At 42.4% G+C, this 27,662-nt stretch overlaps 1 protein-coding gene across 5 annotated transcripts in view; it reads left to right on the forward strand.

Moving 5' to 3' along the window:
- The window catches only part of pak1 (p21 protein (Cdc42/Rac)-activated kinase 1), a 236,992-nt gene that overhangs the window by 142,985 nt on the left and 66,345 nt on the right, over window positions 1–27,662 (forward strand). Inside the window, exon 1 of one of the 5 annotated variants that reach the window (XM_043692427.2) lies at window positions 13,895–14,010. The exons of the other annotated variants lie outside the window; for them this stretch is intronic. The gene's annotated coding sequence lies outside the window, so the exon portion shown is untranslated. Of the gene's footprint in view, window positions 1–13,894; window positions 14,011–27,662 lie in introns of those variants that run through there. 5 annotated transcript variants of the gene reach the window in all.

A 27,662-nucleotide genomic window follows, 5' to 3' on the forward strand; every position in this document is an offset into this window, starting at 1 on the left:
TTTGCTTTGAAAGTTTGCCTTTTAGGGTCTCTGTACATGACAATGTACTCTTTTTTGAATCACATTGGCAGGCTTAGAAAGGAAGAGGAGAAGAAGGCCACTTTGTCATTCAAGGCGATCGTGACCTATCGTCCAACTCAGTACCTGGTTACTGCTTTCTCCCCGAACCTTTTGATCCATTTAGCCTGAGGAACTATATCTGGAGTCATGGAGCTCTACAGCACGGAGACAGGCCCTTTTGGTCCAAACTGTTCCATACTGACCAAAATGACCACCTACACTAACTCCATTTCCCTGCACTCGGCCCAAATCCTTCTGATTCTTTCCTATTCATGTATTTGACCAAATGCCTTTTAAATGTTGTTAATGTACCCGCCTCAACCACTTCTACTGGCAGCTCAGCTCATTCCATATGTGAGCCACCCTCTGTGTTAAAAAAAGAAAGTAGTTGCCCCTCGTGTTTCCTTTTTATTCTTTCTACTCTAATCTTAAGCTGATCCCACTAGCCCACGATTCCCCAACCCTTGGAAAAAGACTAAGCGCATTCACCCTATCCATGTCTCTCATGATCATATACACTTCTAGAAGATCCCCCCTCTGTTTCCTACGCTCTAAAGAAAAAAGGTTTTAGCTTGTCCAACCTCTCCCTATAACTCAGACAATTGGTTCCTGGCAACATCCTTGAAAATTTCTTCTGCACTCTTTCCAGTTTAATAACCTCCTTCCTATAACAAGGTGACCAAAACTGAACACAATACTCCCAAGTTTGGCCTCACCAATTTCCTGTACAAATGCAATTTTAATTCCCAACTTCTATACTCAGTGCCCTGACTGATGAAGGCCAGTGTGCCAAAAGCCACCTTCACTGCCCTGTCTACCTGTGACACCACTTTCAGAGATCCGTGCACCTGAACTCCAAGATCCCTCTATTCCATTACTCTCCTTATGACCTTATCATTCATCCTGAAACTCCTACCATGATTTGGCTTTCCAAAATGCAAGCCTTCACACTTTAATATATTAAACTCCATTTGCCATTTCTCAGCCCATTTCCCCATCTAATCAAGGACCTGCTACAATTATGGTAACCTTCCTCACTGTCCATAGTACAGCCTATTTAAGTGTCGTCTGTAAACTCATTAATGCCTTGTACATTCTCATCCAAATCATTGATATAGGTAACAAATAGCAACGGGCCCAGTACCAACCTCTGAGGCACTCCACTAGTCACAGGCCTCCAATCCAACAAGCATCCTTCCACTATTACCTTCTGCTTCCTACAATCAAACCAGTTGTGTATCCAATTCACTAGCTCACCCTGGATTCAATGTGATCTAACTTTGCAGAGCAGCCTACCATGTGGAACCTTATCAAAAGCCTTCCTGAAATCCATATAGACTAGTCCACTGCCTTTGTCCGCACCTTCCATCTAATGCCTTCTTAAAAACATTCTATGGCAGTGATTTCCAAGGTTCAGCACGCTCTGGATAAAGACATTTCTCTTCCTGTCAGTTCTAAATGACCTACCTTGTATTCTTAAACTGTGATCCTGGGTCTGGACTTCCCAATCATCAGGAATAAGCTTCCGATGTTTCCCCTGTATAATCCTGTTAGAATATTATAGGTTTCTATGAGGTTTCCTCCTCATACATCTATAGTCCAGTGAATAAAGCATGACTCAACAGAAATGAGTTACTTTAGTTATGACAATGTATGCTGGAAATGTGTTGCTGGAAAAGCGCAGCAGGTCAGGCAGCATCCAGGGAACAGGAGAATCGACGTTTCGGGCATAAGCCCTTCTTCAGGAATGAGGAAAGTTTGTCCAGCAGGCTAAGATAAAAGGTAGGGAGGAGGGACTTAGGGGAGGGGCGTCGGAAATGTGATGGGTGGAAAGAGGTCAAGGTGACGGTGATAGGTCAGACTGGGGTGTGGGCGGAGAGGTCTTCTTCCCAACCTCTCCACCCCCACCCCAGTCTGACCTATCACCCTCACCTTGACCTCTTTCCACCTATCACATTTCCGACGCCCCTCCCCCAAGTCCCTCCTCCCTACCTTTTATCTTAGCCTGCTGGACAAACTTTCCTCATTCCTGAAGAAGGGCTTATGCCCGAAACGTCGATTCTCCTGTTCCCTGGATGCTGCCTGACCTGCTGCGCTTTTCCAGCAACACATTTCCAGCTCTGATCTCCAGCATCTGCAGACCTTACTTTCTCCTTATGACAATGTATCTTGACTCATAACTAATACCTTGCAAACTGGCTTTCTAAAGACTTGGAGTCATTAAAATAACAATTTCTAGTTTTCTTTTTAACCAACTGTGATGTATTTGTGTTTGCTGTTAGTTTGCAGTGCTTATAGTATTATTCATCTATGTGGCCCTGTGCTGGTCTCTACAATTGCTTAAGACGTTATAAGCCAAGGGTGTATTGGAGGAGATCTGCTTCTAAAATGAGTTGAATGTGAACACTCTGAAATCAAACTCGCTACCAATACATGAACATCTGTTTAATGTTTAAAAATTGGAAGCACACCCATGAGGTATGGGCACAGGCATCGTGGTGATAGGGTGGTTAGGAGAGGTCAGAGGTCAAGGGTTGGGGTGGTGTATGTGTGTGGGGACAATAACAGCGAATTGAATACCGATGTTTTATAGTATTCTCCTAAGACTTTGTATATTTAAGTCTGTTGCAACTCTTCTCCTTTAGTTCTTCATTGATAACCCTGCGCTGCATTACTTTGCTGAGGTTGGAAAGAGCTCCAGCATCTGCTGTGTTGTTTTCTTTATGTTGACTATTTCTTGTCAGGATTGACGAGGACCAACCAGTTGTGTGGCACAGGGATCAGTGCTGGGCTGACAGTTATTAGAAATATGTATTCATGACTTGGATAACTGAAACGAATACACTATCACCAAGTTTGCAGATGATGTAAAACTAGGTGGGAAGGCAAGTCGTGAGGATGACAAGAGTGTGAAGAGGGATGTAGACGGGTTGAGTGAGTGGGCAAAAAGTTGGCAGATGGAATATAATGCAAGAAAATGGGAAGTTATGCACATTGAAAGGAAGAATAGAAGAGTTGAATATCCTTTAAATAGGGGAGGGATTACTGGCTCCTTGTGCATAAATCACAAAAAACTGACCAGTTCAATGGGTAATAAACGAGGGCAAACAAAGTTTACTTTATTTCAAAGGAAATGGGGTATGAAAATAGGGAGGTCTTGTAGAAGCTATACAAGGTCAAACCACATCTGGAATGCTGTGAACAGTTTTGGTCCCCTTATCTAAGGAAAGATATACTGAAATTGGAGGCAGTCAGAGAAGCTTCACTAAGTTGGTCCTGGATATGGAAGGATTGCTTATGGTGAGCAGTTGAGTAGATTGGCCTCCTACTCCTTGGAATTTAGATGAATGTGAAGTAACCTTATTGATCCTTTTGCAAATCAACCATTTCTTCCCCTCCACTCTTATCAAGTGCACCCATAATTTTGAATATTTCTGTTAGATCTTTTGGTTAGCCTTATTCTTTCCAAGAACAGTTCCAACCTCTCAGAATCCATCCTCATAATTGAAGTTTGTCACCCCTATCCCATTGTTGTCCATCTCTGCTATACTCCATACAATGCATTCACCACCTTCCTACAATAGGATGCCCAGAACTGTACACAAAAGTGCAGCAGCAGCCTAGCAAGTATATTATATAGGTTTAGCATAACCTCCTTGATCTTCTATTCTATGTCCCTCTTAAGAAAGTTGAGGACACCGTATTCTTTATTACCTACTCTCTCCACCTTTATTGACACCTTTAGTGATCTGTACTCCTATATACCTCCGTATTCCTTATTTTATGTTATCTATCCAAGTTCTTCCTGTGAAAATACATCACCTCATTCTATCAGCTAATGCGACTTTATTTAATCTGATTTTGTTGCATTTTCATTAATTTATTTGGGATATGGTATCACTTTGTTGCTGACTCTAATTGCCCTCTAGGAGGTGGTGTTGAGCTATCTTCTTGGACCATTGGATTCAACATGATGATGATGATTCTCCTGTACTCCTATTAGCTCTGTAGTTCTAGAATTTTGACCCAGTGATAATGAAGGAATGGTGATATTTTTCCACATCTGGGAAGAGGTGTGATCTGGAGATGGCCATGTTCCCATGTACCTGCTGGCCTTAATGCGTTGCTGCATTACATCTTGTAGTTGGTGAGCTGGTGATGCCAGGCATGTTTTTGCAGTTGCCATTTTAATGTTTGTGAAAATATTCAAAGAAACAAGATGATGAGAGGCACAGATAAAGTGGATATCCAAAGACTCTTTCTCAGGGTGGAAATGGCTATCTCGAGGGGGTATAATTTTAAGTTGACTGAAGGAAGGTTTAGGGGAGATGTCAGAGGTAGCTTCTTTACACACCGAGTGGTGGGTGCGTGGAATGCACTGGCAGTGGCGGTAGTAGAGTCAGATATATTATGGACATTTAAATGACTCTTGGATAGGTACATGGAAGATAGTACAATGAAGGGTATGTAGGTTAGTCTAATTTTAGAGTAGGGTAAGAAGTCAGCACATCAAGGGCCGAAGAGCCTGTACTGTTCTATGTTCTAACTACATGTAGTGCTATCTAGATGTGTTTGTTGATGTTGTTAAGGGACTTATTGGAGGGAAGAATCAATTAGGCTGCTGTATCGTTTTTGCTTTTGCTTTATCGCCTTCGTTTGTTCTCCAACTGATGACTTTGGTGAAAAGGATCTTTGTGACATTATCCTAAAGCTGATGGTTCAAATGCAAATACAGCCTGAGTTTGGAAAAAAAATCAAAACCTATATTCATCCTGTGGTTTTTCACATTTCAAATCAACATAACACAAGAACTTCACACATTCATCATCTGACTTCACAGAAATCTCAGTAACAGCACTGACTTAAAAAAAAAAAATCTTGCCTTTGGGGGAAAATAGGTTTCAAGTGACTATCAATTTATACTTTATGATCATAGGCTGAGACATTGCCATTATCCCTCATTAGAGAAAATGATTCCAATGTCTGTAAAATCACAGACATGGTGAGGCACAATCATTTTGAAGACCCATGACTCGTGAGCTGCAGTTCTCCAATGAATTATGAGTTGTCTTTTCATCTGACCAAAAATAGATTGGGAATTGTAATGCCACCACAGGAGTGCATGAGGTTCATAATGCTTCATCTCCTTTGTTGAATAATATATGGTGCCTATGCAGTGAGCTAGTTACCAAATGATTGAGTGATCTTCTAAATTAAAGTAGCTATTTACACTGTAGCCTCAAGTTGAAAGTTCAGTGAGGTTGTGAAAATAATAAAGTGGTGAGAACAGAACAATGTGAGCTTCTTTGGGCTCTCTCCCCTTCAGCTAGTTTCATATTGCACTGTCATTAAGTTCAGCAGTTTATTGAAATATGTCTAACATACGTTAACAGCTGTGGGTAACACTTTTTCCTCTGATTCAGTGGTTTGGTTTGATTTGATTTACTGTGGTCACATGTACTTAGTTACAATGAAAAGTTTTGTTATGCTAGCAGTACAGGCAGATCATAACAAACAAGACATACAGGTCATTGGGGGTTTACAGCAAGGCACACAAAGTTATGGCTGCACAGGAGGTGTGCAAAACAAGATCAACATTATTTAAAATTTGGCAGGTCCATTCAACAGTCTACTAATAGCAGGGAAGAAGCTGATCTTGAACCTGTTGGTGTATGTGTTCAAGAACAGTATTACAGAGTGGGAGGGGTCTTTGATGTTGGCAGCCGTTCCGAGGTAATGAGAAGTGTAAATGGAGTCCATGGAAGGAAGGTTGGCTTCCGTGATGGTCTGGACTTTGCACACAACTTTCTGCAGTTTCTTACGGTCCTGGGCAGAGCCCAGAGCTTCCTGGAGTCCCACTTCAGAAACATGAACACGCAATCTAGGCTGAGTTTTTAAGCGCACTACTGATAGAGTACTGGGCACTCAGAATTGCCAATTTTTAGATGAGATATGAACCAGGTTTCATCTATCCTGCTGTGTGATGGCATGACATTATTTTGAACAAGAGCAGGGAAACTCTCCCTGGTCAGAAGTGGGTACTGCTGATGCTAGAGATCAGAGTCAAGATTCGAGTGGTGCTGGGAAAGCACAGCCGGTCAGGCAACATCTGAAGAGCAGCAGGAAAATTGATAATTCGGGCAAAAGCCCTTCAACAGGAATGCACTTCATCAGTTGGGAGTTCTCTGTAACTCATACTTTTAACACATTACAGGATGAGGTAAGCTTTTCTGGGTGTTTGGTTTAATTAGCAGAAGGGTTCACTGCCATGTCAGAACACTTCAATAAGATGATGAATACCATACTCAATAATGAACTGTATAATTGAAGCATAGAACAATACAGCACAGAACAGGCCCTTCGGCCCACGATGTTGTGCCGAACATTTGTCCTAGCTTAAGCACCCATTCATGTACCTATCCAATTGCCGCTTAAAGGTCACCAAAGATTCTGACTCTGCCACTCCCACAGGCAGTGCATTCCATGCCCCCACCACTCTCTGGGTAAAGAACCCACCCCTGACATCTCCCCTATACCTTCCACCCTTCACCTTAAATTTATGTTCCCTTGTAAAACTCTGTTGTACCCGGGGAAAAAGTTTCTGACTGTCTACTCTATCTATTCCTCCGATCATCTTATAAACCTCTATCAAGTCATCCCTCATCCTTCGCCGTTCCAATGAGAAAAGGCCTAGCACTCTCAACCTATCCGCGTACGACCTATTCTCCATTCCAGGCAACATCCTGGTAAATCTTCTCTGCACCCTCTCCAAAGCTTTCACATCTTTCCTAAAGTGAGGCGACCAGAACTGCACACAGTACTCCAAATGTGGCCTAACCAAAGTCCTGTACAGTTGCAACATCACTTCACGACTCTTGAATTCAATCCCTCTGCTAATGAACGATAATACACCATAGGCCTTCTTGCAAGCTCTATCCACCTGAGTGGCAACTTTCAAAGACCTATGAACATAGACCCCAAGATCCCTCTGTTCCTCCACCTTACTAAGAACCCTACCGTTAACCCTGTATTCCGCATTCTTATTTGTCCTTCCAAAATGGACAACATCACACTTGGCAGGGTTGAACTCCATCTGCCATTCCTCCCCAGCTCTGCATCATATCCAAGTCCCTTTGCAGCCGACAAGAGCCCTCCTCACTATCCACAACTCCACCAATCTTCGTATCATCTGCAAATTTACTGACCCACCCTTCGACTCCCTCTTCCAAGTCATTAATAAAAATTACAAACAGCAGAGGACCCAGAACTGATCCCTGCGGAACTCCACTTGTAACTGGGCTCCAGGCTGAATATTTACCATCTACCACCACTCTCTGACTTCGACCGGATAGCCAGTTTTCTATCCAATTGGCCAAATTTCCCTCTATCCCATGCCTCCTGACTTTCCGCATAAGCCTACCATGGGGAACCTTATCAAATGCCTTACTAAAATCCATCCACTGCTCTACCCTCATCCACATGCTTGGTCACCTCCTCAAAGAATTCAATAAGACTTGTAAGGCAAGACCTACCCTTCACAAATCCGTGCTGGCTGTCCCTAATCAAGCAGTGCCTTTCCAGATACTCATAGTAGCATAATCACTCACCTTTTGCATTCAGTTCCCCTTGATTGTTATGACCTGGAGATAGCAAGCCAGACCAAACCAGACTTGTAAACACTAGATTCACAACACAGTAAAATTAAAACATTCAATGACCCTCAAAATTGCTCAATTGTTCCTCACCAGGTTTTACAAAACAAGTGATCTTGGGCACCAAGTTTATATTTTAACCAAAGGGAGGGAACTGTGCCGGATCTGGTCCTAAGAAATGAGGCAGGGCAAGTGCAGAATGTCAGAGTAGGGAAACATTTAGGAAATACCGATGATCATATAAGGTTAAGTTGAAAAAATAAAGCACTTAGTCTATGATTAAAATCCCAGACTATAAAGGTCTTATTTAAAGGGTCTAAAAGTTGAATAGAGCACATTGATTTGAAATGCATTTTGGTGGATAAAACAGTGGATGAAAAATGAGAGAAATTCAAAAGAGAGATGGATAGGGTGCAAACTCGCTACATACCCATGAGAGATAAATAACCGGGTATTCAAAGCTATAGTAGCCTGAATGACTATTGATGAGAAAATAAGGAAGAGAAAGGAAACATATGCATTCTGGAATAAAAGTAGCAATAGAAATCAGCAGGAGTATCTCCGATGTGGCAGAGATGCTGAGACTAGAATATGGAAGACTAAGAGGAAGCATGAGTCAAGGCCAGCTGTCTAGGCTGTGCTAAAATAAATATTACTATGTTTGAAGAACATTTTACTTGTAAAACATCAGTGAAGCAAAGCGAGGGGCCTGTAGGAACAAGCAAGGTAAGCTGCCTCTGAACAAAGGGTATGGCGGAGATGGTAAATGAGTACGTTGCTTCTGTCTTTACCCGATTACAAAATGGTGGCAGCAGTGGCTCAATTGAACTGTGGGCGTTGAGCAACTGAGCAGTAAGTGATAGACAAAGAGGTACTAAAAAAAAGGCTGCCAGGCCTGGATGGGATGCTTTCGAGATTGCTGAAAGAGGCGAGGGAGCAAATTGTGGAGCTGTTGACAGAAATTTTCAGTGAACACCAAATTAGTCCCTCAGGACGAATCCTGATTGTAATGTTTCAGAAAGAGGCAAAGGATAACCCAAGAAACTACTGAACAGTCAGCTTGATATCAATCGAAGGAAAACTGATGGAGGCTATAACATGGGATTAGGTAAATATACAATGAGAGAAAAATAAGTTAGTACTAGACAACCAACATAGCTTTGTCAAGGACAAATTATTGTGTCTGACAAATTTACTTGAGTTTTTTGACGAGGTGACATAGGCAGTGAATGAGAGTAGTGTTGTGGATGTTGTAAATTTGGACTTTCAGAAGGCTTTTGGTTCAGTGCCACGTGGCAGGTCGTTTAGCAAATTAGAAATGTTTGGGATTGAGGGATCCTTGGCGAACGATGAATACCAAGCCTTCATATTACAGGCACGGAGCACTCTATCTTGGTTGAATTCTGAAGTCACCAGTCAATGCAAGCAGTTCCTGCAGCAATGCGGAGGTTTTCTTGCTTTTTTTCCTAGTTTGGGATTCTTTTCTCAGGTGTTTCAACAAATCGATAACCGGAGAATAACTACAGAGCGCAAAACCAGAAAGCCCAGTGCTGCAGCTTCCAAAGCAACACCACCCCCTGACCAAAAAACTCCATTCAGAACCAACCCACCCTTCGATTTCTCTTCCTTTCTTCGACGTTCTCTATGGTTAGTTGGCTGGTTGGCCAGCACTTGTCCTCCTTGAATGACCAATTCAATATCCAACCAGCTGCCAGGCCCTGAGCGTCAATCTTGGTTTGTCCATAGTGTTCCTAGAGCAGTTAGTAACCTACGATACCTTTTCAGGCTCGTTCCCAATAGCAAACATCAGTCTTTTATTCCTTTTTTTTTGATCAAACAAGTTGCTATTCGAAGTGCAGTTCTCAACTGCATTAGCTGATTGCAGCAGTTCAAGACGACAGGGTGTAGGAGCAGAAGTCGGTTATTCAGCCCGTCAAGTCTTAATACTTTCTCTGGATTCTTGTTATCTCATTTCTGAAGGCTTCCCATTTTCCAGCCGTCCCTTTACCTGTGAACATCTGCCTCCAATCAGCTTTCAAAAGTTCTTACCTAATACTGTCAAAATTGGCCTTTATCCAATTTAGAAAAACACCTTTTAGATTTGGTCTATCCTTTTCCATCATTATTTTAAAACGAATAGAATTATGGTCACTGGCCCCAAAGTGCTCCCCCACTGACACCTCAGTCACCTGCCCTGCCTTATTTCCCAAGAATAGGTCAAGTTTTGCACCTTCTCTAGTAGGTACATCCACAAACTGAATCAGAAAATTGTCTTGTACATATTTAAAAATTCCTCTCCATCTAAACCTTTAACACTGTGGCAGTCCCAGTCGATGTTTGGAAAGTTGAAATCCCCTACCATTTTTACAGATAGCTGAGATCTTCTTACAAGTTTGTTTCTCAATTTCCCTCTGACTACTGGGTGCTCTATAATACAATCTCAATAAGGTGATCATCCCTTTCTTATTTCTCAGTTCCACCCAAATAACTTCCCTGGATGTATTTCTGGGAATATGCTCCCTTAGCACAGCTATAATGCTATCCCTTACCAAAAATGCCACTCCTCCTCCTCTCTTGCCTCCCTTTCTATCCTTCCTTTAGCATTTGTATGCTGGAACATTCAGCTGCCAGTCCTGCCCATCCCTGAGCCATGTTTCTGTAATTGCTATGATATCCCAGTCCCATGTCCCTCACCATGCCCTGAGTTCATCTGCCTTCCCTGTTAGGCCCCTTGCATTGAAATAAATGCAGTTTACTTTTAGTCCTACCTTGTCCCTGCCTGCCCTGACTGTTTGACTCACTTCTGTTCTCAACTGTACCCGTGTCAGATCGATCTCTTTCCTCACTATATTTCCCTGAATCGCACCCCCCCCCCCCCACCGCCCACACGTTAAAATCCTCCCAAGCAGTTCTAGCAAATTTCCCTGCAAGTATATTAGTCCCCTTCCAATTTAAGAAGGGTGGTAAGGACAAGCCAGGGAACTATAGACCAGTGAGCCTGACCTATGGTGGTGGGCAAGTTGTTGGAGGGAATCCTGAGGGACAGGATGTACATGTATTTGGGATAGTCAACATGGTCTTGTGCGTGGGAAATCATGTCTCACAAACCTGATTGAGTTTTTTGATGAAGTAACAAAGAAGATTGATGAGGGCGGAGCAGTAGATGTGATCTATATGGACTTCAGTAAGGTGTTTGACAAGGTTCCCCATGGGAGACTGATTAGCAAGGTTAGATCTCATGGAATACAGGGAGAACTAGCCATTTGGATATAGAACTGGCTCAAAGGTAGAAGACAGAGGGTGGTGGTGGAGGGTTGCTTTTCAGACTGGAGGCCTGTGACCAGTGGAGTGCCACAAGGATCGGTGCTGGGCCCTCTACTTTTTGTCATTTACATAAATGATTTGGATGCGAGCATAAGAAGTACAGTTAGTAAGTTTGCAGATGACACCAAAATTGGAGGAGTAGTGGACAGCGAAGAGGCTTACCTCAGATTACAACAGGATCTGGACCAGATGGGCCAATGGGCTGAGAAGTGGCAGATGGAGTTTAATTCATATAAATGCGAGGTGCTGCATTTTGAGAAAGCAAATCTTAGCAGGACTTATACACTTAATGGTAAGGTCCTAGGGAGTGTTGCTGAACAAAGAGACCTTGGAGTACAGGTTCATAGCTCCTTGAAAGTGGAGTCACAGGTAGATAGGATAGTGAAGAAGGCATTTGGTATGCTTTCCTTTATTGGTTAGAGTATTGAGTACAGGAGTATTGAGTACAGGAGTATTGAGTACAGGAGTATTGAGTACAGGAGTATTGAGTACAGGCGGTCATGTTGCAGCTGTACAGGACATTGGCTAGTCCACTGTCGGAATATTGCGTGCAATTTTGGTCTCCTTCCCATCGGAAAGATGTTGTGCAACTTGAAAAGGTTCAGAAAAGATTTACAAGAATGTTGCCAGGGTTGGAGGATCTGAGTTACAGGGAGAGGCTGAACAGGCTGGGGCTGTTTTCCCTGGAGCGTTGGAGGCTGAGGTTTACAAGATTATGAGGGGCATGGATAGGATAAATAGACAAAGTCTTTTCCCTGGGGTCTGGGAGTCCAGAACTAGAGGGCATAGGTTTAGGATGAGAGGGGAAAGATATAAAAGAGACCTAAAGGGCAACTTTTTCATGCAGAGGGTAGTACGTGTATGGAATAAGCTGCCAGAGGATGTGGTGGAGGCTGGTACAATCGCAACATTTTAAGAGGCATTTGGATGGGTATATGAATAGGAAGGGTTTGGAGGGATATGGGCCGGGTGCTGGGAGGTGGGACTAGATTGGTTTGGGATATCTGGTCGGCATGGACGGGTTGGACTGAAGGGTCTGTTTCCATGCTGTACATCTCTATGACTATGACTCCATGTCTACTTGCCGTTCATGTTATCATAGCTGATCTGATAGTCCTCAACTCCACTTTCCTGTCGTGTAGAGTTATAGAGTTGTACAGCATGGAAACAGACCCTTAGGTCCAACTCTTCCATGCCGACCAGATATCCCAACCCAATCTAGTCCCACCTGCCAGCACCTGGCCCATATCCCTCCAAACCCTTCCTATTCATATACCCATCCAGATTCCTTTTAAATGTTGCAATTGTACCAGCCTCCACCGCTTCCATGGTCTTGATGCTTAAAAGTCTGACAGGGTGCAGAAAAGATTTACAAGGATGCTGCCGAGGTTGGAGGGTTTAAGCATAGGGAGAGGCCGAATAGGCTGGGGCTATTTTCTCTGGAGTGTCAGAGGTTAAGGGGGTGACTTTTTAGATGTTTATAAAATCATGAGGGACATAGGTTGAATAAACAAGGTATTTTTCTGAGCGTAGGGGAGTCCAAAACCAGAGGGCATTGGTTTAAGGTGAGAGGGGAAATATTTAAAAGGGACCCTAGAGGAAAGATTTAAAAGGACGTAAGGGTAACATCTTCACGCAGAGGATGGTGTGTGGAATGTGTTGGCAGAGAAAGTAGTGGAAGCAGGTACAATTACAACATTTAAAAGGCATCTGGATGGATATATGAATAGGAAGGGTTTGGTGGGATACGGACCAATAAAACCATGAGGGGCATGGATAGGTTAAATAGACAAGGTATTTTCCCTGGGGTGGGGAATCCAGAGCTAGAGGGCATAGGTTTAGGGTGAGAGGGGAAACATTTAGAAGGGACAAAAGGGGCAACATTTTCACACAGAGGGTGGTGTGTGTATGGAATGAGCTGCCAGAGGACGTGGTGGAGGCTGGTACAGTCACAACATTTTAAAAGTCATCTGGATGGGTGTATGAATAGGAAGGGTTTGGGGGGTTATGGGCCAGACGCTGGCAAATGGGACCAGATTAGGTTAGGATATCAGGTCGGCATGGACGAGTTAGACCGATGGTCTGTTTCCATGCTGTAATCTCTATAGCTCTAAATGCTGGCAAATAGGACTAGATTAATTTATGATATCTGGTCAACATGGGCGAGTTGGAACAAAGGGTCTGTTTCAGAGCCGTACAACTGAGTCTACCTCAGCCTTTAAGAATCTGGCTCACCATCGCCTTTTCAAGGACAGCTTGCGTAAGATAACAAATGCTGGTCAATGCTGTGACCCCTACATCCCATGACAGATTTTTTAAAAAAAAAGTCAGTGACTGTGCTTCAGAAGCATTTAATTAGTTAAGTGTTGCGATGTCCCATTTGTGAAAAGTGCAGTCTGAATGCTGGTTCTTATTTGATGACTGTAGTCCTGCAGTCAGCAGCCTAGGCACGGAAAGTCGCAGTGCCTTAATTTGGTGAACAGCAGAGGGGGAACCAGAACAGGCTGGAGCCTGGTTCATAGATGGGGAATAAAAGTTTGTGTATGTACTCCTGCAGATTTCCAGGTTTTAAGTGTGCTTTAAAAAAGAAAATTGCTGATTTCTGGTGGGTGTAGGCTGGTCGGAACATCTTTCTGTCAGCAGTTGCAGTGTTCTGTTTGCATTTATCATGCTGGCAGTATGCTGCACTTACAGTTCAAAGCTGGTGTCACCACTGACGTCAAGTTGAAAAGTGAGCCAGTGAATGTTGTGCTTTTCCAGTGTCGATCTCTAGGTTTTGCAGCAGTGCCGCTCCCCCGTCCCTCTGCCTTCCCCCTCTTCCAAAGATGCTTTTGGTTGGAGAGCTGTGTTCCATTTCCTGCAGCAGGCATTGAGACTCGAACCTTGTCAGCTGGCTCTCCTGTATGCTGCTGGAGTCAGAATTGCTGCAGCAATGTTTCAGTGACTGGGGTAACTTCGCTTCTGTCGTCCGCAGGTATCTGCCAAATTGTCAAGGCCTCAGTTTGGCCTCTGAGGAGATATGTTAGATTAAGGGATTTCAATTACATGGAGAAATGATGCACGTTGCAGTTGTTCCCCTTTATCACAGTAAATTTAAGTTGTACAAAATCAAGTAAGATTTGAATAGAGTAAATGAGGAGCAATTTTCTCCAATGGCAGAAGGGTCAGTAAACAAAACACAAATTTAACGTAATTAGCACAGAACCTGAATGGAGGTGGACATCAATGAGGAGAAAGTTTTAATCTGGTTGATGATAATCTGGAATGTACTTTCTCAAAGGGTGATAGGAACAGATTCCTTTTCCTTTTAAAAGAGAATTGAATAAACACTTAAGGAAACAAATATTGCAGTGCTGAGGAGAAAGAACAAATAGTTTTTTTTTCAAAGACTTGCTCAAACACTTACTGTGGCGTTAAGTTTTTTTTGATTTGTGGTCCGAGGGATAAAAAGCCTAATCTGAAACAAACTGAAAATGATAAATAATTTATATGCACCTTCATTACTAATAACATAACAAAACCCAACGATTGTAATGTACGCTAAGGTTGAAAGGAGAAATTCAAGTAAGTCAGTCGGTTTTTGAGAAATGACACAAGGAAGAGAAGGTTAAAGAGGACGGTGACAACAAGAATGAGATAGGTGAAGAATGTACAAGGTAAGAGGAGGTTTAATTATCACACAAGTGTGCTGGAATTCCTCAAATGGGCAGAATCTTGAGAGGTTCTGGTTGTGCAACTTTCAAGTGACCCAAAAAGAACTAGAGTTCAAATTTAAATGGTTTAGTTATGATGTACAACAAATTAATAGTTACTGTTATTGCTAGAATGTGTCTGAGCACGTGACTTGTTGTATGCTTTACCTTAAGTCTTGTCTGTGTACAGTTGTATGTATTTTACATATTGGTGTTTGCACTGTGCTCTCTGCTGTGTTATGGTGATGTCATCCACTTTATTTGGATTGAGGTTCCAGGTGTTTAAATATTTTCTTCCTGAAGTGATGAATGTGGGCTGTATATTTTGGAGGATTATTCAGTAAGAAGATTGGAAAGTGTACATATTAATTGTGATGTGATTATAGCCAAGCAAGGGAAAAATGCTTAATTTGTTAATTTGGTAGCATTCTTTTTCCAACCCTAACTCCTTACTCCATAATCATTCTCTTAATCTGAGCTGTGTTTCCACCAATCTGTGTAGCATATTCAAGCAGTCTACCTGCTGTTAAAGACTTATTTTGGGTTTGGGGAAAGGGGCAGAAGGCCCAGAGACAGTCACCCGCAAAAAAAAAGTACAAGAACGATGGGGAACAGACACCAGAGGAAAGAAGTCTCTGAGGGACGTTGCAGGAAACCCATGAGTTGAGCAGGCATTATTAAAGATTACGTTTCAACTCCAAACATTTTGAAAAACATACATTTCTAAACTAACATGGAAATAAATAAATAATTTTTAAACACAGCATTAGGGAGAAAATTTGAGAGTAAGGCCAAAGACCTTCCACTTTCTACTAATCTGTGATACAAGAGTAAATTAATATAATTCAAGTTTCAGTTGATAGTGATTTAAAAGTGCGAGTTAAGTTATGGAAGGACAACTCCGCCAAGCAGAACGCCTGTCCTGTGTTATGTGGGAAGTTGTGAACTCCTCTCACGAACTAGTCAACTCCATCACTGGTTACAAAGCTTAAGCTCTGGGCTTTAGAGCTCGAGCAATGGCTAAAGTCATTGAAGAGTGTCCATAAAGCAGAGAACAATGTCGTTAAAACATTCAGAGTTGTTCACGCTGCATCTTAGATCAAGTGGGCAGCCAGGCAGTGGGTATCTGCCAGGCAGGTTATGTGGCAGTCTCCTGAGATCATGCTTACTAAACCATTTTACATTTTGGCTATCAGTGAAGAATCCTAGAAGGAGTGCCTAAAGAACCAAGACCATGGTACCAAGGGAGTCCTGACTGTCCTAGCGGGGAGCAAGAAGAGTAGAGGGTTGAAGTTGGGGAATTCTTTAGTTGTAGGAGCAGACAGGTGTTTTCTGCAGTTATCGATACAGGTCGGTTTGTTTCCTTCCTGGTGCGTGCGTGCGTTGTCACAGAGCCATAGCCAAAGATCATGGTCCATGTTGGTACCTAACATCTTAGGTAGGAAGGAGATTTAGTCCGGTCATCAGAACTTAGGGAGCTAGACAGAAGATTTGCAAGCAGGATCTGTAAAGAATTAATCGCTGGATAATTCCCAACAGCAAGTGAGTACAGAAATAGAGGGATAAGACAGATAAATGTGTGGCTGCAGAGATCATGGGGCGGGAGTTCACTGGGATACTTGGACTGGCTTTGGAGGAATTGGTACCTGTACCAAGCCAGATAAATTGAATCTGAGCAGAGTTTGGACTGAATTCCTTGTGGGACATTTTGCTAGTGCTGTTAGTGTTAACTCTGCAGAAGTGTGGAAATTAACACTGAATATGAACAAATGATATCAGGCTGAATGAACTACTGGGAGAGATGGATAGCAGTGAAACAGAATAGTAATTTAGTAGATGGACTGGAGTAAGGGAGAAAGTAATGAAGTCTAAATCAGGGTTGTACTGTGTGTATATGTATGTATGCATGAATAAAGTAACTAAAATGGAGGAGTTACAGGACTGCCTTTGGGGATTATAATGGTGTGATATTAACTTGGTTTAAGGAAGGGCAGAGTTGAAAAGTGTGGTGCTGGACACTCCTAAGCTCTTCATGGACTGTCCTGCTCCTCGGATGCTGCCTGACCTGCTGTGCTTTTCCAGCACCACACTTTTTGACTGAGTCTCCAGGACCTGCAGTTCTCACTTTCTCCTTCAGGAAGGGCAGATCTGGATATTATATATTCCTGGTTCTACAGTATTCAGCAAAATAAAGGGAAAGATTAAAAGTGTGGCATTTTTGATTAAGAGCATTACAGTGCTGGACAAAGAGGATGTTTTAGGATGCTGCCTGACCAGCGCTGTTTTTTCAGCACCACACTCTTGACTCTGATCTTGAGCATCTGCAATTCTCTCTCTCTTTCTCCTGTTTCAGGGGGCTGAATTATATAAACATTAGAATGAGGAGACATAAGCCCTTCAGCTCAGTCATTCAAAACGATCATGATTGATTGTAACCTTAAGTCTGCATTCCTGCCTGGCCATTATAACCTTTCATCCCCTTGCTTAACAAGACTCAAGATTCTGCTGCCAACTTCTTTCCAGGAAGAACTCCAAAAACCTGCAACACTCTGGCAGAAAAAAAATGCATCTAATCTCTCTATTTTAAATAGATGACCCCTGAATTTTTAAACATTAACCCAGTTGAAACAGTTAGAGTTGAGGGATAAGAAGGCTGCAGTTTCATGCTCCGTGTAACATACAGACCACTAGCAAATGGAACAAAGGAACAAATAGAGGAACACCTCTTCAAGGAAATTACAGACGCATAAATGTCATTCATTGTTTTAATGGGGTTATTCAATTGTCTGTATGTCAACTGGAATCGTAGTGTAAGGGATAATCCAGCGTATGTAGATTGTGCTTAAGAGAATTTCTTACATCGGTGTGGCTCCCAAATATGTTTTGGGGTATCGGGTGGATCAAGTGACATTGGAGAAATATTTAGAGGACAGTGATCATTGTGATATAAGGTTTACAAGGACAGTAGACAATGTAGGCCTATCCAGAGTAAGAATAACTCACTGGCCAAAGTGGTTTTCAATGGAATGAGGATGGAACTGTGCCAGAGTGACTGGAGCCAGTCATTAGCAGGAAAAAGAATGGCTGAACAATGGACTATCTTCAAGAGGTGATGGCTTGGGCACAATAAAGATACGTCTCCTCTAAAACGAAAAATAGTTCAAACAAATCCATAGTTTGCTGGATGACAACAGAGATAGATAGTAAGTTAAATATGAAAAGAATGTTGTAAAGTTGTCGGTGTCAATACAACTGAGTACAGAAGGGAGATGAAAAGCAATGAAAAGTTATTTAAAAAACAGACTGGCAAAAGGAAATCCCAGAATCTTCTGGAGTACGTCAATAGTAAAAGTGTTAAAAATAGGAGTAGGGGATTTACATAAAGGCAAGAGGCATGGCTGAAATATTAAATGAATATCTTGCGCCTGTCTTTGCCCACATGGCAGATATTGCGCAGTCCATGGTGACAGGCAGAAACTCCCCCATTTGAAAGGTTTAAAAGGAATAAGGAGGCTGTTTTGGACAAGCTGCTTCATCTTAAATCTGATGAGGCAAGATATTGAAGGAAGTGAGATTGGAAATTGCAAACACAATTATCTTTAACTCTTCTCTGGATTCGGTAGTGGTATTGAAGGATTGGTGAATTACAACCATTTAAATCTTGTTCAAACAGCTTGTAAATATCAGCCCAGCAATCACTGTCAGTTTGACTTTGATAGTGGGCAAACCTCTAGAAAGTTATTTGGGATAGAATTTGTAATAGTCACTAGTGGTTCGATTTGGAAAAGTCGGTGTAGATTTTCCAAGTGAAAATTGTGTCTACATAATTTGCTGGAGTTTTGTTTTAAGCAGTAGCAGAGAGATTGAGTTTTTGGATTATTTTCAGCTTTTTGAATGGTAGTCACATGAAGGCTAGCCATAAAAGTCTTTTAGTGATGATTTGGCAGCAGAAGGAGAGAGTTGTGAGCAGAGTTCAGTGATGTCATTGGAGGTTAGAAAGAAAGTTGTTATACTGCAGATATAAGGAGGCAGCTGAACTCTGTGTGGGACGGTGTAGAGTGTTGAGTAAGATTCTAATTTTCTGAGCTTTAGAGAACCATGGGGGTGGAGAGTTTATTGGATCAGTGGCTGAAGGTGCTACACTATTAATGGGGATTAAATGCATGCTCTTGATTTGTCCCCATCGAGCTGCAGGAACTTTAAGTCTACTAGGTGACTTAAGTGTGGCTAGAATCTGTGTTGTCAACAAGTAAAGGTGACTATCCCTCCACATAGTGAGAAGCCTAGTTGTTGTAGCAAAGTGGAGCAAGTGGAAGGTTTAGAAATCAGCCTGGGATCAGAAACAGAGGACACAAAATGCTGGAAATTACGGCAGGTCACACAGAATCTATGGAGAGAGAGAGCAAGCTAACCTTTCAAGTTGAGATGAAGGGTGACCTGTGCTGTGATTTCCAGCATTTCCTGTTTTCAGTACAGATTTCAGCATCTGCAGTAATTGCTCCTAACTGGATCAAGAAATATTCCAACTGTTCGATAATGGAACTGAACGACACGGAATAAAATCAAAACACTGGCATTGAGAGTTTAACGGTCCAATTCTACTCCCAACTGTGTATTTACTAACAACTCAGTTGTGCAGAGGCAGTGTGGGAATTAGTTATTTTTGTTTGAACACCAGCCTTGTGAATGACGTGAATGACCACATTAGTGTTTTTGCTGGTGAAACTGGAGGTGTACATGGATGAATATCAAGTTGCGACTAAACTCTCACTCGGAAATAACTTGGTAATTTGCTGTCTGAAATGAAAAAGCTCAAATTGGTGACAATTGAATTACCTTTTTTTTAAAACAAGATCTTTTTCACTGAGGTTTTTTAAGGAAGGGACTATGCAATCCTTATGCAATCTGACATAATCCGTATCTCAGCCCTCAGCAATAAGGTTAACTCTTTACTGTCCTCTGAAATGTGATGGCAGATATCTCAGCGTCAAAGAGGTCTACAACAACAGAAAAATGGCCTTCAGCCCATCAAATCTGCACCAGTGAAAACAAGCAACTATCTATTCCAGTGATATTTCCAACACTTGGCCCAAAGCCTTGTATGCTGAAAATGTGTTGCTGGAAAAGCGCAGCAGGTCAGGCAGCATCCAAGGAGCAGGAAAATTGACATTTCGGGCATGAGCCCTTCTTCAGGAATGAGGAAAGTGTAAGATAAAAGGTAGGGAGGAGGGACTTGGGGGAGGGGCGTTGGAAATGCAATAGGTGGAAGGAGGTCAAGGTGAGGGTGATAGGCTGGAGTGCGGGTGGGGGAAGATTGTAGGTTAGGAAGGCGGTGCTGAGTTCGAGGGTTGGGACTGAGACAAGGTGGGGAGAGGGGAAATGAGGAAACTGGAGAAATCCAAGTTCATCCCTTGTGGTTGGAGGGTTCCTAGGCGGACGATGAGGCGCTCTTCCTCCAACCGTCGTGTTGCTATGGTCTGGCGATGGAGGAGCCTTGTATGCGTTGGCATTGAAAGTGCGCACCTAAATACTACTTTAAATGTTGAGGGTTTCTGCCACTTCCACCCTTACAACAGTGAGTTCCAGATTCTCACCACCCTTTGGATGAAAAATCTTTTCCTCTCATCCCCTTATAAAGCTCTTGCCCCTTCCTTTAAGTCTATGCCACCAGTAATTGATCCCTCAACCAAGGGGAGAAATTTCTTCTGACTACACTCCCCCCATAATTTTGTCCATCTCAATCATGACCCTGCACAATCTCCTTTGCTGTAGGGGAAAACCATCCCAATCTGTCTCAACTCTCTTCATAACTGAAATTCTCCAGTTCAGGGAACATCCTGGTAAACCTCCTCTGTACCCTCTCCAGTGCTTTCAAATCCCTCCTATAATGTGGATTCCAGAACTGCGCACAATACTCAAGCTGTGGCCTAACCAATGTTTTATACAGGCCCATCATAACTTCCCTGCTCTTAAACACCATGCCTCAGTTAATAAAGATCATGATTTGGAGATGCCGGTGTTGGACTGGTGTGTACAAAGTTAAAAATCTCACAGCACGAGGTTATAGTCCAACAGGTCAATAAAGGCAAGGATTCCATATGCCAACTTATCTGACTTATGCCGCTTTATCTACCTGTCCAAATATCTTAAGAGACAGTGGACATAAGTACAAAGGTTCCTCTGATCCTCATTGCATCTCAGAGTCCGACTATTTATCATGTATTTATAGTCATACAGTACAGAAACAGACCCCTTGGTCCAATTTGTCCATGCTGACCAAGTTGCCTAAACTAAACTCGTCCCACTTGTCTGCGCTTGGCCCATATCCGTCTAAACTGTTCCTATCCATGTACCTGTCCAAATATCTTTTAAATGTTGTAGCTATACCTGTATATGTCACTTCCTCTGGTTTATTCCCTTTGTGAAAAGGTATTCCCTTTTAAATCATTCTCCCCTCACCTTAAAAATATGCCCCCTTGTTTTAAACTCCCCACCCCAGGGAAAAGATCTTCTCTATGCTCCTCATGATTTTATAAATCTCTATAAGGTCACTCCTCAACCTCCTATACTCCAGTGAAAAAAAGTCCTAGGCTATCCAGCAGCTCCTTCTAACCTAAATCGTCCAGTCCCAGGAAGATACCGAATAAATCATTTATAAACCCCCTTCAATTCAGTAATTTCCTTCTATAGAAAGGTGATCAGAACTGTACACAGTACTCCAAAGTGGCTTCACCAATGTCCTGCTCAAATGCATCACTTCACACTTATCTGGATTGAATTCCATCTTCTCTCATGAACCTATCTGACCAGCCCATCTATATTCTCCTGTAATATAAAGCTCTCCTCCTCACTATTCACCAATCCACCAATTTTCATATCATCCACAGACTTACAAATCAACTCCCATACAAGAGTATTCAAGAAATGGATCACTACCTCTTTTACCGAGGGTATTTAGAGATAGGTAATTTTGGCATTGCCAGAAGTAAGCACATTCTGTGAAAGAATAAATCATAGAATTGTCATTGTGCATGAGAAGGGTATGCCTAATGCCCAGGCGCTCTCTGACTGGGCTAAATGACTTGCTTGTTTTGGTTTGAATTTTACTGCGGCGTTTGAGACCCTGACCTTGGAGTTGAAGGTGAGACCTGAGCCAGCACCAAGAGCTGATCCAATTGGCCACCTGTTGACCCACCATCCAGTTAAGGATGGCAGGCAGCACTGAAGCTTTGGCATTGCCACAATGGTCACTGCTGAGATAGACAGGAAACCCTGGGAGCTCAAGTAGGTACATTTATGTTAATAAATGAAAAAGGTCAGTTGGTCCATAGTCAGTGGGGAAATATCTAGGGTTAGGGGGCATGGTTGGGGAGAGGGGTGGGTGTGGATCGGGTTTGCAAGGGCTCCTTGCCCACAGCTCCTCCTTAAGCCTGATGTTGAGCTACCATAGATAGGCTGCCCCCAGTGGCTAGGGGCTTCCCCTTGTAGTGAGGAGCTACTCTGCTATTAACAAAAGGCTTTATAAAATGGTCATTACTTCATAGACTTTTAATAGGGCCATTTCCGGTATGGAAATTAGCTACTCATCTGGTGAAGTGTGACGATGCTGCTCCTTTAACGAGGTTATGTTGTCCTTGGGTTTTTTTTCCCCAAGTGTGGTCGTAAATGCAGAGGTTCTGGGGTATCTAGTTTGGATGGGTTTTGGGGCCAATTTGATTACCGCTAATAGATATTGCCTCAGGCAAAAGGCTCTTTTTTAAAAAAAAACCTGTACAATGAAAGGGGGGTGGCCAGTTCTTCCAGCTCAGCTTTTCACTCAGTCAGTTGTTTTGAGGTTGTTGGTCAAAGCAACAACTACTTGGAAGAAGGTGGTCCACGCTGAATCTCTCTGCCATCTCTCTCTTGTAAGACCCGGTGTTTGATTTAACCTTCTGTGCCAAGCGGTGTTTATGGGAATTGTTGCAGGAATTTGGAACAGCATCATTAAGTTGCGATAGTCTGTTGGAGTTTTGGATAGGTTAAGCTATTCTGTTCCCTTTTTTTGATTTGGTACTCTGTAAATAGGGAATCGGTTTAGCTCAGTTGGCTGGATTGTTGTTTTACAGAGCAGTGTGATGCCAACAGCGTGGATTCAGTTCCTGTCACCAGTTTGAGGTTACCATGAAGGATTCTCCTACTCAATCTCTTTCCTTGCCCTCAGGTTAAATCACCACCAATCGCTTCTCTCTAATGAGAAACCCCTATGGTCTGGTAAGATTATGGTAACACAACAACAACTGTGTAAATAAATTCTTTTGTTTAAAACTGAGGGGTTTTGAGCAGCTGCATCAGTCCTGGAATATCCACTCTACACGTGCCCAAAACAACTGGAAAAATTAGGGTCCAGGCAACTCTCTTGAAATATTTTGTTGGGGGTTGGGGGAGGGTGTCTGGCCTGGCCCATAACAGAAGGCATTTGTCTCATAACTCATTAGATTAAATTAGATTACTTACAGTCTGCAATGCACTATGGAAATTCGGAGCAGGAGTAGACCACTTCAACCTACTGCATTATTCAATCTGATCGTGCATGATCTTCTGTCTCAAGGTCATATTCCTGTATCCTCTCTGTATGCAACAAGCTAGTTTTGTTTTGATGATATAGATTTGACAAGTAAATGTTGGGGAAAACATCTTGAATCATGAGAAAGGGGTCTTTTGCATCTCAGTGAAAAGTTAAAGGGCCCTCAGTTTGAAAGTTCATCTACTCACCAGTAGTTCAGCATAAGATTCCTGAAGAAGGGCGTATGCCCGAAACGTCGATTCTCCTGTTCCCTGGATGCTGCCTGACCTGCTGCGCTTTTCCAGCAACACATTTTCAGTTCAGCATAATACTCCCAACTGTACAAGGTCCTGGGGAGACCACATCGGGGCTACTATGGGCAGCTTTGATCTCCTTATTTAAGGAAAGATGCAATTTCATTGAAGGTAGTTCAGAGAAGGTTCACTAGGATGATCCCTGATATGGAGGGATTGTCTTATGAGCAAATGCTAAACAAGTTGGGACTATATTCACTGGGGTTTAGAAGAATGAGAGGTGTTCACATTGAAGCATTTAGGTTCCTTAAGGTGCTTGATAGGATCAATGCTGAGAGGATCTTTCCCCTCATAGGAGAGTCTAGAACTAGAAGGCTTCATCTCAGAATAAAGGGGCACCAATTTACGACTGAGATGAGGAGGAATTTCTAATGAGGGTTGAGAGTCTTTGGCATTCATTGCCACAAAAAGCTGTAGGGCACAGTCCTTGTGTGTATTTAAGACTGGAATAGATAGTTGCTTGATCAGTCGGGGAATCTAGGGTTATGAGGAAAGGGCTGGAAAGTGGATATGAGGAATGTCAGATCAGCCATGGTCCCGTCGAATGGCAGAACAAGCTCAATGGACCAAACGGTCTACTCCTGTTGCTATTTCTTATGGTCTTTTGGTCTCAGTGATGCACTGAAGTGTTGGCCTTTTGCCTTGACAAGCCCTGCTACAAAGTTTAATCCAACCTGGTTTGAATTCAAGATTTCTCGCATTCACCAAAGTTAATTTTAATTTAAAAGTAATTTTTTCACAAAATCCTGCAAATGTGGAATGGCTGTAAATGTCAATGCCTGTAATAAGTAAAGGTAGTTGTGTGACATTTTTAGTTGCTAACCTTTCATCAGTTTTTCATATTCTCCTTTGTGAAATTTATGTTTGTGAGAATTGTGTGAATGAACAAGTTCACTTATCATCTCCTGTGTAATCTTAGGGAGAAAGTGAGGTCTGCAGATGCTGGAGATCAAAGTTGAAACTTTATTGCTGGAACAGCACAGCAGGTCAGGCAGCATCCAGGGAACAGGAGATTCGACGTTTCGGGCACAGGCCCTTCTTCAGGAATGAGCAGAGAGTGTTCAGCAGGAGAAGATAAAAGGTAGGGAGGAGGGACTTGGAGGAGGGGAGTTGGAAATGTGATAGGTAGAAAGAGGTCAAGGTGAGGGTGATAGGTCGGAGTAGGGTGGAGGCGGAGAGGTCAAGAAGAAGACTGCAGGTCAGGAAGGCGGTGCCGGGCTGGAGGGATCCGGCTGAGACAAGGTGGGGGGAGGGGGGATGAAGAAACTGGTGAAGTTTCTTAGGGACACTTAATTTATGCTTGCAATTTGACATGTAATTTACTCACTGTCCAATACGTTTTGCAGAGTGGTTGGTTTGATTGGTAGCACTTTATCCTTTGTTATTCAAACTGGTGTTTCTGTTCTTGCAGCTTCATTTATTTTTATTTATTGTTCTGACTCTACCGTTCTGTCTTTGATTTCTGTCATTGATTTCTGTCTTGTTCAATTTCTCTGATCAGCTATTGTTGAGTCCTTGTGACATTCTTCCTTGAATGTTTTCATTTTATACAGCAAAGAACTTCAATGCATCCAGTGCCTTTCATGATTTCGGGATGTCCCAAACGCAGCACCAAGTTTGCTGGATTGTTTCCTGAGCTGAATAGTTTTTCCAATGAGGACAGATTGAGCAGAATGAACCAATACCTTTCTAAAGTTTTAAAAAAAAAAAGTGGGAGAACTGATCTTATTGAAGTTTAAAGTTCTGAGGAGGCTTGACAGGATAGATGCCCAGAGACTGGTTCCTATAGCTAGAGACGCAAGAATGAGTGGTTGATGCTGTGGTGTAACAGATCAGTCAAGGAATTTCTTCTCTGCTGTCTGAATCTCTGCCATCATCTACTTCAGATGGCTGTGAACACTTGGTTATTGAATACATTGAAAGCTATGATAGACTTTGGAGGGTATCGAGGGATGTGGGGACGGTGCAGCAAGAAGGGATTGATGTACAAGATCATGAATGGCACAGCCAACTTGAAATAACCGCACAGAGGGCGGTATCGTGCCAACAAGTCACCTTTTATTCACAACGAAAAGAGAAAATGCTGGAAAATCTCAGCAGGTCTGACAGCATCTGTAAGGAGAGAAAAGAGCTGACGTTTCGAGTCTAACTGACCCTTTGTGAAAGCTGGAAGGAAAGCAATGAAGGTGGACGGGGGAGAGAGACAAATGAAAATCCTGTTGGAGAGAAGAGCAGTACTACTTCAGGGTAGGCATTCCTGGAAGAGAGGTGGCAGTGGGTTAAACACTGGATAAAAGCCAATTACTGCAGATTTCAGCATCCGTAGTAATTTGCTTTTATCCACCTTTTATTTACATGTGCACAGTCTACTGGCTGTGGCCAGCCAACTCTGAATCGGTCCCTGAAGTGAGGAGATTCTAAATATCCTATTCATATCTGTAAGCCAGGGCCTGCTGATCGGGGTTGTTAACCTGGACAAATTAAGGATCTCGTAGTCCATGAGATCCACCTGGTTCCAATCACTACAAAGCTTAGCTGGCCAAATGGTCTACTCTTCCTGTTTCTTCTACATTTCTGAAAGTGTACTTGCTATGTTTCCAAGGTAACCAGAATACCTGATTGCACTCAATAAGGTCCTTCAAACAGCAATGGCATGATGACCTTATAATAATCTTACTATAGTGATAAATATTGGCCAAACACCAGGGAAATTACCCTTGCTATTCTTCAGATGATGTCTTTGGATCTGTAGACTGGAAGAATGGAACCTGGTTCCCTCGGAAGCATGAGCCTTAAACTCCTGCTTCACTGTCAATATGGAGCACAGAGATGCAGTGACCATTGGCTTTGTAAGGCTTCCAGGAACCTGGAGCCACTTTGTGATGATGTCATGGAGTTGCAGATTACTGAGCAAATATAACATGGGTGGAGTTGGAACATGCTAGAAAGACACTTTGGAAGACACAAATGAGACTGTTTGGAAGAAGCAGAGAGTACATAGATGGGAGCACATAAAGGAAGATAGACTGGCAAAACAAAAAGATTGAAACCAAAATCTGAAGACTGTCCCCAACTTTGTCTTCTGTTCAAACCAGTCTGCCCTGAACCCAAAATTGGAATATGTCATCAAACTACATAATAAGAGTTTGTGACCAAACATTTTTTAAAAAATGACATAAAGGACAATGATCAGACCAGACAAAAGCTGCACTGCTGTGTAGAAAATCAAGCAAAGGTCCATGCTATTGGGTGAACTGTGCTGAAGTGTCACCGACAAAGAAACAGGTGAAAGTTAGATACACTGAAGAGCACTTTGGCCAATAATTATCTTCAGGCAAAATCACTAAAACAGATGAGTTGGTTGTTTCTGTTTGTGGGACTTTGTTTTGTCATCACTGCATTTCCAGCATTAGTAAAACCATGGTCGTCCTGGAGGACTGTAGGACTATTTCAGACACTACAATGGTGACTACATTCCAATAAACTTAATTGACTGTAAAGCTCTTTTTGTATTGCAATAATGAAACCTTTTTAAAAATTTCCTTGGATCTGAGTTGAATATAAGAGTTTGAATTTTAACCAATCCTGAAAAGTGTGTTTTGATAATCCTTAACAAAGATTTTACATTGCAGAAGGGGCATGCATAGTTGATGTTATAGCACAGACTTCACTCTCAAAGAGACTGAAGAGATGCTGTACAGAGTCAGCACTGCACATAGGTGCAAGCTAGGACCAAGTCGAGGTTAATTTTAAACCTCCTCAATCCACGTGGATATCACCAAGGCCACCTTTTGAGACCTCAGCAAAAAGAGAATTCTTGAAATGTAAAAGGTTTTTAAAGATACTTTTCAGTTGTGCAATTTGCCATTCCATAAAGTGTCATGTGAATTCTAATAATGCCACTGCAGGAGCTGTGGAGGAATTATAAGATGAGCCCTGTCCTAACTTTGTCTCAGTTGTTTCTATTTATAATTTATAATTAAAATGGAGTTGAATGGTGGCACCTTCTACACATTTTCATAAATACAATGACAATAAATTGCAATTCTACTCCATTGTATGACTCAAGTACAAAATG

The sequence above is a fragment of the Chiloscyllium plagiosum genome, unplaced genomic scaffold (assembly GCF_037043375.1).
Source record: "Chiloscyllium plagiosum isolate Xiang-an unplaced genomic scaffold, Cpla_swu_hap1 HiC_scaffold_6, whole genome shotgun sequence".
NCBI lineage: Eukaryota > Metazoa > Chordata > Chondrichthyes > Orectolobiformes > Hemiscylliidae > Chiloscyllium > Chiloscyllium plagiosum.